Source organism: Mizuhopecten yessoensis, unplaced genomic scaffold, assembly GCF_002113885.1.
Source record: "Mizuhopecten yessoensis strain PY_sf001 unplaced genomic scaffold, ASM211388v2 scaffold10921, whole genome shotgun sequence".
Classification (NCBI taxonomy): Eukaryota; Metazoa; Mollusca; class Bivalvia; order Pectinida; family Pectinidae; genus Mizuhopecten; species Mizuhopecten yessoensis.
This window is the reverse complement of record NW_018408788.1, coordinates 577,779-591,800: the sequence shown is the minus strand read 5'-3', so window position 1 is coordinate 591,800 and position 14,022 is coordinate 577,779.

Genomic DNA, 14,022 nt, shown 5'->3' with positions numbered 1-14,022 from the left:
CCCCTGTAGCAATCTAAAAAAAAAAAACATCTCGCCACACTTATAATCCATCGCAGCCATCCACATCCCGCCCGTAGATGTTGACAGAGTATCTACCCTCCAACCTGGTGGTCCTTATAGCAGGGAATGAGAGCGGACCGCACTCGTCCAATTCCAGATGCAGAAAAAAACAAAAGCAATGGAGTTCACACTCTCCTAACGACAATGTATTTATCAAATAGTTTAACAATATCATGGCAAATCAGTCTCTGCAGGAAGGGCGTAAGAATTGTACTTGCTGTCCCCATTGCATGATCGTAAGAGGCGACTTCTACCCTATTTCCAAATAACTTTCTTCCTACTAATGTCTCCCTTGACAATGCCTCAATTCTGGCCATTTGTTGTCAGTATACAATCTGGGGTGTCCTGCTGGCTGTCTTCGGCAGTATGTTTCAGTGAGGTATCACTATGAGGTCGACATCAGTTCCGCGCTATCACAAGGAGACAAACACGAACATATCGCAGCCTTCCAAAACACACACATGGGAGGCCGTCATTAAATGACCATAGCTGTTCATAGGACGTTTAGCATTGCTAAACCAAACCAAACACTCCTAGATCTAGAAAAAGTCCTACATTTTTCAACGGATCTCTTTGCATTATCATCATGATATGAAGTTGTATCTCCCTTATGAATTTTGATTCGACAATTTTTTAGGGCTTTTCACCAACTGGTGAAAAGACCTATTGCTTTTGTTAAGTTTCTTACTATTCTTATTATTATTATTATTCTTATTATTCTTCTTCCGTACTTTGTGGAATCTGTATCTTTTGATTGGTAAACGTGAGGTTAATAGTCTTTTAAGTATGTTGTAGGAAAAGTTCTAAAGCTGATCAAGCAACATTTTCAAGGTGGTCAAAAATTAAATATGGCCGCCATGACGTCATAGGTCAAAATCTAATAATGGCCATAACTCAAAAACGGTTTAATTTACAGAATTGACGCAATTATATGATATGTAGATTATCTTAGGGGCTAACTTTAATTACCCATGGTTTTTCATTTAAAGGTCAAATAAAAAAGCTCGCTGTTGGGTCAAAGGTCATAATTTTTAAAAAACATTCATTTTTCATTGTTTTGGAAAAATACTTCTACAGATCGATGGAGAATGTCCTTCCGATGAATTTGATTTCTTTAGTGTTTCTGTAACGTTAACCGTTAACGTTTTAAGCCATTTTGAATATTTTCTTTGATCTTTTAAAAAATTCGCAATATTTTAAAACTTGTTTTACTCCAATATCAATGACAAATATTTGATTTATTTGTTATGAATAAGGTTTCCCCAGATGTTCTCTAACATTTAAAAAAAAAAACAACTTTATTGAAAAAATAAAATGGCCGCCATGACGTCATACCTTAAAAGTCTTAAAATGGCTATAACTCAAACACAGTTGAATTTACAGCCTTTAAGTACCGACATCATTTGTAGATAAAGTTCAGGGCTAACTTTTTTCCATCGTATATTATTACTTAAAAGGTCAAATGAAAAAGTTCGCTGTTGGGTCAAAGGTCACAATTTTTAAAAAATATTCATTTTTCATTTTTTTTACAGAATTCTTCAATAGATCGATGGAGAATGTCATTCCGATGAATTCGATGTCTTTAGTTTTTCTGTAACATTTACCGTTAACGTTGTACGCCATTTTGAATATTTCCTTTGATCTTTTAAAATGCTGACAATATGTTAAAACTTCAACGATCTTCTTCTCCAATTCTGCCATTGCCATGTATTCCTATAGGGGCCCTTACGAACTTATGTTACATTTTGGAGCCATTAATATTCCAAGATGGCCGCCACGAACTCTGATTGGTTAACAGCCTATACCAATATATTTCGTTATCGATATCAAACACGAGGTTGATCTTTGAATATCATATAGAGATAGCCAAGAGCAAACTTTTTCTTTCATACTGTTTTAACAAAAAATGTCAACTTCCGATTCTCGGCAGGGGTCAAAGTTAAAATGCACTATATTGGGTACCAACCTTAAAAAATCTTCTTCTTCAGTTCCACAAGGTCTAGAGCCCTACTATTTCATACATAACATGTTCAGGTAATTGGCTTTCAAGTTTGAAAATATGAATGACCTTGACCAATGTTCAAGGTCACTGGGGTCAATTATGTTAAAATCTTCAAAAGACTCCTTCTCAATAACGGAAATGGCCAGGGTATTGATATTTGGTCTGTAGCATGCTAGGATGATGGGCTACATGGTTAATGGACATAAATAACCATTAAAGATCAACTTACGGTATTTGATAGAGGTCAAATTCGAACATGTAATTTTACCAGATACCACGACTTTTACTACTGGTGTAAGGGAAGTAACCCTTTCAGTGAAAAGCCCGTCAAATTGTTAGCCAACAATTTCTAGTTTTAAATGTTATTGGCGTTTGTTCATTTCAGTATTTGAATTTTTGTCTTGATATTTTGTTGGCATGTCAGCTAACCACTCTTAGAATGATGCATATCTTATTTCAAAGTAAGAAAGTATATAATACTATATGGCATTCGACGGGCGTATATTATTCCGCCCCGCGGTACTCTTGCTGGTAATAGCAACACCAGGCTCGCCCATTGTCAGTAAAACATGATCGGGCGGAATGTTATGCTGGTTGCCTTCGTGATGGTATTTCGGCATCCGATCTGTGCTTTCACAGGAAGGCAATCACACCAACATACCATGTCTCAAGCACACATACACGCTTGCACAACACACATTGAGGAACGTCCTTAGTTTCATTTTACGTCTAGCAGGTCATTTAAGAACGTGTATTGCAAAGCCAAACACAGCCGCGCTGGCACCTACCATAGGAAAACCCGGGAAGAAGGCACAAGGGATAGAGCTGGGAGCATAGGTTTTCACACCAGTGCTCACACCACCATAAAATCCAGCCGAGGCATCACTAACCACCGGACCGGGCAGAAAATGCTGCACAGTGGTTGACGGCGAGCTAGACGCTATCACCACGCCAGGGGCTACATCAGGGATGCCGCGGACACAACATGGCTGGCCTGTTCAACATTACCAAAAGAATGTTGGGCCACCTGCCCTCCCACCACAAATGGGGAGAGAAGGTAGCTCCCTGTCCCAGAGTCATCGAGGTTTTTACACCAGTGCTCACACCACCGTAAAATCCAGCCGGGGTTAGCGAGGCCGAGGCATCACTTACCGCACCGGGGCAGCAAATGCTGCACAGTGGTGGACGGCGTGCTAGACGCTATCACCACGCCAGGGGCTACATCAGGGATGCAAGGAACCCGGGAGCAGACAAAACTGCCGGGGGCCGGTCTCCGACACCAACACCCTCAGGAGTGGAGCGGACCGGCAGGAGGCTACCAACAGAAGCATCCGCGGACACAACATGGCTGGCCTGTTTAACATTCCCAAGGGAATGTTGGGCCACCTCCCTCCCACCACAAATTGGGAGAGAAGGCTGTCCCCTTGTCACCGTGGTGACCGGGACAGAGCCCAAACCCTCACCAACGTCGACCGACAAAACGGAAGAGGGGTGGGAGAAAGGTCCGGATCCAATGAAACAATTTTTTTTTTTAACGGCCCCGGTACGGGCCGAAACCGCCGAAACGAACCCCAGGGAAGACTCAACAGAGGTCGAAATTCCGCTGGTGTGCTCCGAGGGCTTAGGCCTAGCCTTAGCCCTCGCCCCACCCCTACCCCTCCTACCCGACTTACCTGCACGCCCTAACGGGCGGGGAGAACCACCGGCAGGAGCCGGCTGCCAGGCACGGCAAATGTCACACGGCTGCTCCAGAGAGCAAGACCGACAGCTAGGACAGTAAGGGTTGGAGTCGGAAGCCTCAAATAAATGACCCCCAGGACAGCACCTTTGAGAAGGAGGAGTCTCCGTCTCAAAGTAAACAAACCGTCAAACACGAACACGTGGCCGGAGCCTGGTCGCAAAACGGCGCAAAATAAAGCAAAACGCTAAATTAAAACAAAATAGAGTAATATAGTATTAAAGGATACAATATATATCGGTACAAACAACGCCAGTAGCAGTTGGAACCCCGTAGAAGAAACCAAAACACGTCCGTAAACACGGAAGGCTGAAGGAATTATGAAGTTGGAAGTATGGAAGTATGGCTTCGTGTCTGATCACGTGCGTGAATACTGCCGTCTGATTGGTGGGTTTTCCAGGGGTTCCCCATGGGGGGAAAAATTCTTTATTTACGTTTGTAAAGAGCCAAGTAAGGTTTGAATATGCATTACAATGACTGTGGTAACGTATTTTGAAATAGAAATATCACCTCCATACCTGAGGCACTTGTCAACGGCGTGGCTGTTGGTTTTTGTACTGGACACGTCAATTAATACCGATAGAAACCAGTATGTACCCTTTATGGAATAAAATATAGCAGATATACACCATTTCGAAATAAGTACAAGCTATATAGAAAGATTCCATGCAATTAATTGTTTCCAATCCTTTCATGGACTTACCACAGTTTGATGAAACTTTGTATGCAGCCATATATCAATAAGATCCCGGACTCTAAATGGGAATTATTCGACAGTTACTTAGAGTTATTGCCCTTTGTAATTATATTATTATTGGGCCTTTTGAACATGATAACTTAAGTAATTATAAACCAAGTATGATGAAACTTTGTATGCGGCCTTGTATCAATAAGATCTCGGAAGATTTGGAAAATGGGAAATATTCGACCGCAACTTACAGAGTTATTGCCCTTTGTAATAATATTATCACACTATTTTGTAGTGGACCTTGTGTTCACGATAACTTGAGTAAATATCAACCAAGTTTGAAGTTTAATGAAACTCTGTATGTAGCCTTTAATTAATAAGATCTCGGATGAGTTCGAAACTGGGAATTATTCGACGGTAACTTACAGAGTTATTGCCCTTTGTAGTAATATTATTATTGGACCTTGTATAAACGATAGCTTGAATAAATGTTGACGGAGTTCAATGAAACTGTGTTCGGTAATTATTTGACGGTAACGAGTTATTGCCCTTTGTCATTATATTACTATTTGTCCCTGCGATGTTGATTGACATTACACAAGAATAGATGTAAATCCATGTGGTACACCTTTTTTTCATTCATGACGCATTTTTGCTACTAACGAGAGCCGAGCGGCTTATTAATTCTGTCCAGAGAACGAAATGACGGACCCACTTCCGTTCGAGATGCGTGCGCATTATTCAGTCTTGCATGCTTCCGCTATATAGTTTCGTTATCGTAAATAGAAAGTAGAATCTCTTGACACTCGCCTGTGGGTTACATAAAGTCTTCTGATACTCTTCTCAAAATAATAATCCATACTTTGTATAATTGCTGAAAACAAAATGTTTATCTCCGGTGCATTCTACGAGTGTTGTGGTCGTGAAATTCGTGTACTAGGTTTGAGCGTTTTAGCAACTCGGATTGAGGTCTGAGGAGTGTTACGCGTGTGAAACACGTGATTCGAGAAAGCACAGGTGAAGACTGTCGAGCATTTACGCTGTCCGTAGAAGGAAGAAGTAAATATATATACTAATAAACCGTAAAAATAAGTGAAGTATAACCTCTATTTTGATGTTTCAAACGGGAACGTAATATGACAAATCGTGCTTAGGTTGATAACGGTAATGGCTCTGAGACGAGACGATATGTGAACTGTGTATGCTTATCAAACATTTCTTTAACAAAGCATACTATTTCTGGTGTATTTATTTATGAAAATATATCAATTTAAGAACATGATACAACTGCCGCTGCTGTTTGACAAGAATTTGCGCCGTGTCAAAATATTATCCAATCCGGTGTAAGAGAAATAACTCTTACGTTGGTAAAGTCGCATTGAGAAATATAATTCCAATATATTCCAAGAACATTTGTGAGATTTTGTATATTCAATGACACTAAATAAAGTCACTACATATATTAATATTTATTATTAATATGAATAAAAAATAAATAAAATTAAAGGAGAACAATGTATGTCTCTTTTCTCCATGCATGCTTTCCCACTACTGTTAATTATCCTTCATTTAACAAGCACAAAATGCACCTATTCTTTATTATCCATTCACCGATTCATTTGTGGCGGTTTTGGCCATTCGTGGTTTAACCGTAATCACGTTCTTTCCTTCTTTACCCTCTATAATTTATAATAATATAGTTTAATCATTGGAAAACGGGGGTCTATATACACAGCATTAAAAGGTATAGGAAGTAAATGTGATGTAGAAGGGTGTAGGTGGTTTGAATACTCATCACTATTTTATTAAATATTAAAAATTAATAATATTATTCTTAATTCAGCCTAAAGAAATACCGAATACATAACTACTGTAGTAAAATTGCTAGGTCTCCATGATTTTTAATGTCGTAATCAAAATTTATGTATTGTCAATGTTGGCAGGGGCCTTGTACCTCTCGAACCTTGCAGGAAGCACCCCCGATACATATTGCGAGTCGAGTGCAGGACTTATACATACTTCGACCTGGACGTAAGCAAAACCCACAATATAGACAATAGAATTAACGAAAAAGCATACACACATAAAGATAAAACTACAGATATTTTATAAAATGAAACTCGCCGTTTAGACGCACTAATTATCAGCCTCTCTTCAATCCAGACTACCCTGGTGTCGTTACGAAACCATCAGCCCATGCGAGCAGTGATTGAAGTATTTGTAGATTTAGTTGAATTCGATTCATATATTCATATGACCAGAATGATATAAGTATGAAAATTAAATATCTAGAATATACAAATAACTAATTACTCAATTATTTTCTACTTATAATTTTACTGGCCAATTTAGGTACGTGTATAGACATGCATCTAACAATCAGCACACGACGCAGCCCAAATATTCGAATATAAATATAAGCCGTTGAATCTTTTTTCACCCAAATTCGGCCTTGAGCATCCTTGGGCAAAGTGGACCAATTCTTTTTTATACACGGAGGGTGTGGTCCCTCTGTTTGCAGAGTCGCGGGGCCCAATAGGGAATTGGAGATTTAAATCTTTAAAATCCTTCTTCAGTACCGTTGGAGGGGTTTTATGTAATACGAAAATATTCCAAGGTTGCTTTATTATCCAGGTGAGCGATACTTGGCCTCGTGTTCAGAATTACAGTTTGGCATGATAATTACACCTTTCTGGCTCATTAGGTTTCTGGTGCGTCTAAATCTGCTCCACTTTCTTCGATTCTTTCCGAATAGTAGGCCTTTGATTGAATGAAAGTGAACCAACTAGCCGGCATTGTACCCTACAAATGTTAGTGAACGGTTAATTTGGTCCTTGCTTTTTCTCTGCTTTTCCTCTGCTTTTCTTGATTCTAACCGCCAAGACGAGATTGTCCTTGCCCGTTTCCGGATTGGTCATTCCTACATAACATTATTATTTATTTAAAAGCGAAGACCTCGTATGTATTGAAATACGAAGACTTCTTATTTATTGAAAAACGAAGACCAGCCTCAATGCAAAGCATGTCACGAACTATTTAGAATGAAACACTTGTTATTGGATTGCATTGACCTTCTGCCAACAAGTGTTTTTTTGATGAAAATATAACGGATCACGTATCACTTTTCGAATAGGTCAGTATCTCTACAATTCTAAGCTATCTAAAAACGTTCGGTCTGTTCAAAAAGATATGACTAATCGTAGCCACTTTTACAATGTATTCGAGTTGAGGTTTGTCTTTTACCTTTCCGTCCGTTTGATGTTTTTCCTTTAACATGTTTTGTCTACTTTTATTGGTCCAAATGACCTCATGTGTTTATGGACAGTTAAGAATATAATAATAATAATAATTTTCTTGATTCTCCGGTCTCGTTTTCCCACGCGAGAATTTTAATTTTACATACGGACGGCTCTAAAAGGGGTTTCCAAAATGGTCCCTCCTTTGATTTCTTTTGGTGAGGTGTAGACCTAAACTTTATCACAAGAAAAACACCCATTAAAGCAATGATATTTTCTAGATAAAAAATGGGTTCATCTTAGAATAAAAGTAACTTATAACTTTTGTATACCAAACATATTTTGATTATAAATCGACTAGGTCCTGAACTACCAGTGACAAAAATATCAATCCAAAATATGTGGTTGAACATCTTCAAAGAAGGGATCAAATGCATGACTATATGTAAAGTCTAATTATTATGCCTGAAAAGAGGAAAATACTTGTTCCAGTTAGGATGGAATGAATATTCAATCAACAGAGATGTTTTGAAAAGATTCGATGTTTGATTACTTTTCAAGATGGCCAACAAAACATTCATTTTACTGCCTAATCAGTTGTCAGATTCATAGACAACTATCAATGGAATTCAGAGATTGTTGTTTGTTTAGTACTTTGTTTTTGTTTTGTATATTAAAGTTGGACGCCGTATTAACAGCTGATGACATTTTCAGATAATGTTTTGCAAGATGCAATAGTATGAAATGTGTTCGAATGGCAAACTTGGAAAAGAAAAGGAAGAAAATAATAATGAAAGGTATACTTGATGTAGGAACACACATTCCCATAGTTCTTTGACCAACTTGGTATTGGCAGTTGTAATCTTTTATTGGATTATCATTATCATTTCTTGTCGTGTACTGAATCCAAACATTATATTAAGACTAGCTTTTGTGTCTGGAACAAGTTTGACAACGGATGAGAGTGAGTCCCGATACATACATATTTCATAATCTTTACGAATTCTGACTTTGTTTAAAGTCATTTCAAGTAGAAAAACTGCTCTTAGAAAGTTTAAAAATTGCCCTAACATCCGAAACAAATGCATTTAAAATTTTAAGGGCAAAAACTCGTTGTTTAATAAAGGAAACCAAACGAAACACTTGACGAGAATATGTTTCTAAACTCTCCTCCAAAACAACTTTAAAGAAAGTTTCGAACATGATTAGGAAATTAAGTGGAAAGAGGACCACCGTAGCCTCCTCACAGCTTATTTCAAATAATAAAATTATTTCGGCTAAACATGAACTTGCAAGAAACTCGTCAGTCATCAATCATTCAACTAAATTTCAAAAACATGGTACCCAACAAGAAGAAACTAAATTGACTTTTAAGTTCAATATTACTGAAGGTTATAACCAACCTTTTTGTTAACTGAACTACACGAGTCTCTGGGAAAGTCGCAGGACACTGCAACTGGAGCAGATGAGGTACATGAATATGCATAGAAATTTCAGATGATTTATATTGATCCCGGTGCTCTTGTGTTTAGAAAAAAAAATGGAGAATATCATAATACATGTTTACCAGATTCTACTCAGGTTTTACGCATTCGACAAACGCTGCATCCTGATGTCACCGTTGCGTATAATCTTAAGAGACATGTTTTAACCTTAACGGGGAAAAAACATTAATACTTGAAATATGTGTATCTATTTTATCCATGTACATTCAGTCATACGGTCATTATCCTTGCATGGGCATATGGAAATAATTATAAACAACACATGCACGTAATTAATGAGTTATTTTAATGAATGGCGAACAAAAAATATTGTTTAAGAATATATATCGGGTACAAAAGTTATTTTCCTATGCATTGTCCTTACAGTTTATATACATATTGTTATTGCATTGGTCAGATAAATACTCCTGCGTTTCACTTCACTTGGTAAATATCAATATAAAATGAAACCGATGAAATATTTTGAGTAATTACATGCACACTCTTAACATCGAAACAAATTGAAGATAAAAAGGATTAACAACCTATAATGTAAAATGACATAATATAATTATAAAAGGTGGAAAACATGGATTTCACGAAACCATCAAACTTATTGAATAGACATAAAAGGCAACTAAGTGATATTCTGACAGGGATGGGCTTAGAATAATATAGCGTTATGCGCATGACTATGAAATAGTACAGCACAGATATAGATATAGATATATTCAGAATGAAAACTGAAATGGGTATCAAAGAGCTAAACTCCCTGACGGGATAGACATGGAAAGGGACAGATTTCATTCTCACTGTCATTGTCTCATATGACTTTTAAAAGAATTGCACATCGAACAAATTCCCAGATAACTTGATATCATAATGAAAATTAAATAAATGAGTGCAACTCTATTGAGCCAATTAATGACAATTTAGAAATGTTGTTTAGTAATAGAGCACACCATGTAAATCAAGGAGCACAACTGAGCAAAGTCAGAACTTTTTTTTAAGATCTTAAATAATACAAATCTTGGATAATAAATTTGTAATTAACATTGCAATATGGAAGGCAATACAATAAAAATGATTCAATATCATCAGCAGAATTATGTTTTTATCGAAATTGTTTGAACTCTCACAATGCTCAGCTTTCTTTTGAAATTTAAGTTTAATATATTAATAATTTATCAAGCAGTAAGAGGACACTCAACGGGAGAATCAAGAAAGTGTTATAATTGAAATGTTCGTATGTTACCGTTATGTCGATGGAATTCATGGCACCAAAAAAACGTAAAAACAGTACGTTTGTATTGACTCCAAAACGTACGACATGTATAGGTTACATGTATCATGCTCGCTTCACATGCAAAAACCTCATGAATATATTATGACAGTCATCTCTATTGGATTTTACAGGATGGTGCTTTTAATGACATATTTTACATAATAAATAAAATATTGAACATTGGTAAATATTATATGTAATACATTAAGATCATAACAATGAGCTATATTTGCCAAAAACATGTTAGAATGAAAAAGGTTAAGATTAGTTAAAACTTTATTTTCTTGATGTTAAATTACAATAGTACATATTTATACATACAGAAAAGGATCCAGAAACAAGTACATAGTAAATCCGTCTCCTTATAGACATAACAGCAGCTAGGATCAGTACTGACAATATCATAATTCATATAAATAAATATATATAAAGTATAACATGTGCAGGGAAAAGAAAGAGAACTGGTGCAAGGATTTAAAGTGGGATGGGGATGATGTTTGATGCGGAAACGATGGGCATCAAAACTGCACTGAGAGAACAAATGCTGATTGCATGAATACAAACGATATTTGACGAAAGAGCACTGTGTCTGTACATGTTGTGGAAAGTTATGTAGTATATAATGAAAACAAATTAAAACTACAAATGCAATTCTTAACTGGCACTAATAATCTGTAACACTCTACGCAGACCAATGTGATATTCAAGTAATTGTAAGTATCACCATAACAAACAGGATTACTGATATGAATGAAGTTACGTTTTTTTTTTAAAAACGTCTAGACTGAATGATGAAGTTTTGAACACAGTCAAAAATAGTTTGATTTAAGTCAATAGGTAGTTCGTGTCTACCATAAAGTAAAAAGCTTAAATTACAGTTAAGAGGTAGGCGACTAAAACATTGGATTCTCAGCTGCTGGTAGTTCGGACATTGGAGGAGGAAATGTTTTGTAGTTTCAGTAGACAAATTACATGAGCACTTAGTTAAGATTAGAGTAACATTTTGTTTTTTGAACACACATATTTTGTTCAATAGTATAGTTAGACACAAACAAGTAACCAATGAATAAGGTAAGGATACTTTGAACAGAAATTTTACAGTTAATCACATGTGCCAATCTTTCTTTCAAGAACAATTCCCACAGACATATTACATACAATAGTCGGATAATAAAAGTTCGACTAATACATATAACAAGTGTCCCCTTATAAGCTTGAATTTTCACAACTAGCAAATAGGGGTTAGTGAATGCTCTTATAAAATGGCTTTACTGGCTCCTCATAAAGAAATCATCTTCTTTTCTGAAGAACATTTTCATGATATATCAATCAATTTTCAAAATATTTTGTGAAGTCTGTATATGAAAAATAAAATAAAACCAACACATACAGCTGGCATGATGTATTGCTATATGTATTGCTTTTGTGTATTGCTTACACTGTTTAACTAAGATATATGTACTCTTCCTCTTACATTTCTTGTCGCATCTCTAACTATATCAAATTTTCTGTTCTATTCCGACCTATACTTATCTGTTCCATCTTTCATAAAAAGATATATATATATATCGATTACTGGCATTTCCAATAAATTGAAGTGAGAACGTTCAACTATAGTGGTGTGGTGAGATAATGATATGTTGTAAACTATAATATAGTTTTAAAAAGGGGGCAGGACTTGCCCCGGTCTCCCCTACACATGTATAATACATGTGGAGGGGGGACCGGGGCAAACACGGCCCCTTTTCACTTTTCAAGACATTATGGAAGGCATGTACTATACTGTTGAAAAGCATATTTATATATGTCATTTAGAAAAGAAATGTATTGTCGTTCATAAACTAATAACCAAATCGTAAACAAGACCATATTTTGGGAATTATTGGACTTTTTAGGTCGAGAGTTGGGGGCCGGACGAGTCCCGCCCTGAGGCAAATCCGGCCCCTACCAGGGCAAGTATGGCATGAAGGACAGAGAAGGCAATTTACTAATAAGTGTATGGAATTTCATTCAATTCTATTGGAAAATAAGGCCAGAACAAATCGGTGAATACAAAGAAAGAAAAAAAAATTGCGACGTAAAAATATTATTTTTGTGGTCAACTGGGTGACGTTATCAATAGTGACGTCACTTGGCACAATAACAGTTGCATTTGGGGTGGCCGAATGTGCCCCGGCAAAAGGGTCCGAAAGTGCCCCAAATAGATATTTTCATAAAACAAAATTACATTATAGAAATACAAACATCATGGACTAACTTATATGTATACTTTATAAAAGAGCAATATGTGTGATACACATCTGACATAAAAAGTAACATTTCGATTTACGCAAAAATTAGCAAAATTTAAAAAAAGTCATCCCCCCCCTAAAATATCTTTCGGCATTTTTAAACTCTCATCATTGAGTTATACACACTATTTTTTTCTCAACGGAAAGATGCTATTCATGATCCTGCCCACCGACAAGGCCCCTTCATCAGATACGTATATACTACACGTTACTGATCTGATGAAGGTGATACTTTTGATTACATTATAAACATTTTTAGTTTATCGACATTTCAGAAGTTGAATTTCGAGATTTTTCTCTTGAATGATGGATTAGTAGACAGCTAAATAGTATATTTATTTATTAGAAACCAATTAACGAACTACTCGACACATGGGTTAATGGAAATAAATAACATATTATTACTCATCTCAGCGGGGGGCTTGTAGATGTGAGATGCGTCACCGTGATATCCCTTTTATGCTTCACGCCATTGTCTACTGCACAGATCAGAAATAACGCCCCTTTCAATATTCAGTCTCCGCCACTATATTTGATTTTCGTGATTCATTTAATTAACACCATCAGCTCGCCCTCGTGTAAAACCCACAATGATGTTGTACGTGCATTTAGTTGGTTCATTTTTTTATTTCAATCGCTTTCCGTCCGTCGTCGTCCGTCGTGCGTAAACTTTTACATTATCAACTTCTTCTCAAGAACCAGTGGATGGAATTTTTTCAAACTTTGTCAGAATCATCCTTGGTAGGTGAGGCTACCAAATTGTAAAATTGGGATTCCTACCCCAACCCTAGGGGCCAGGGCGGGGCCCAAAAGGGAAAATTAACCAATATTTCAAAAATCTTCTTCTCCAGACTCCGAGGTATTACAGTTAATTTCTCTGCATGGATGGAAAGATCATCAGGGGCTTTATTAGTCCCCTACCGGGAAACCGGGGGGACTATAGTTTTCCCCTCCGTCTGTCCGTACGTCCGTCCGTCTGTGGGTCTGTCCGTCTGTCCGAAGAGGTTTGTCAGCACTCTAGAGCCTTCATTCTTTCATGGATTTTAATCAAACTTTACACACATGTAAAGATTTAAGATATCTTCAACAAGTTCGAGTTTCAAGGTCATCGGATCAAGGTCAAGGTCATTATGACTATAAATAGAAAAACTTTGTCAGCACTCTAGCGTCTTCATTCTTTCTTGGTTTTTAATCAAACTTCACACAGTCATAAAGAATTAAAATATCTTCGACAAGTT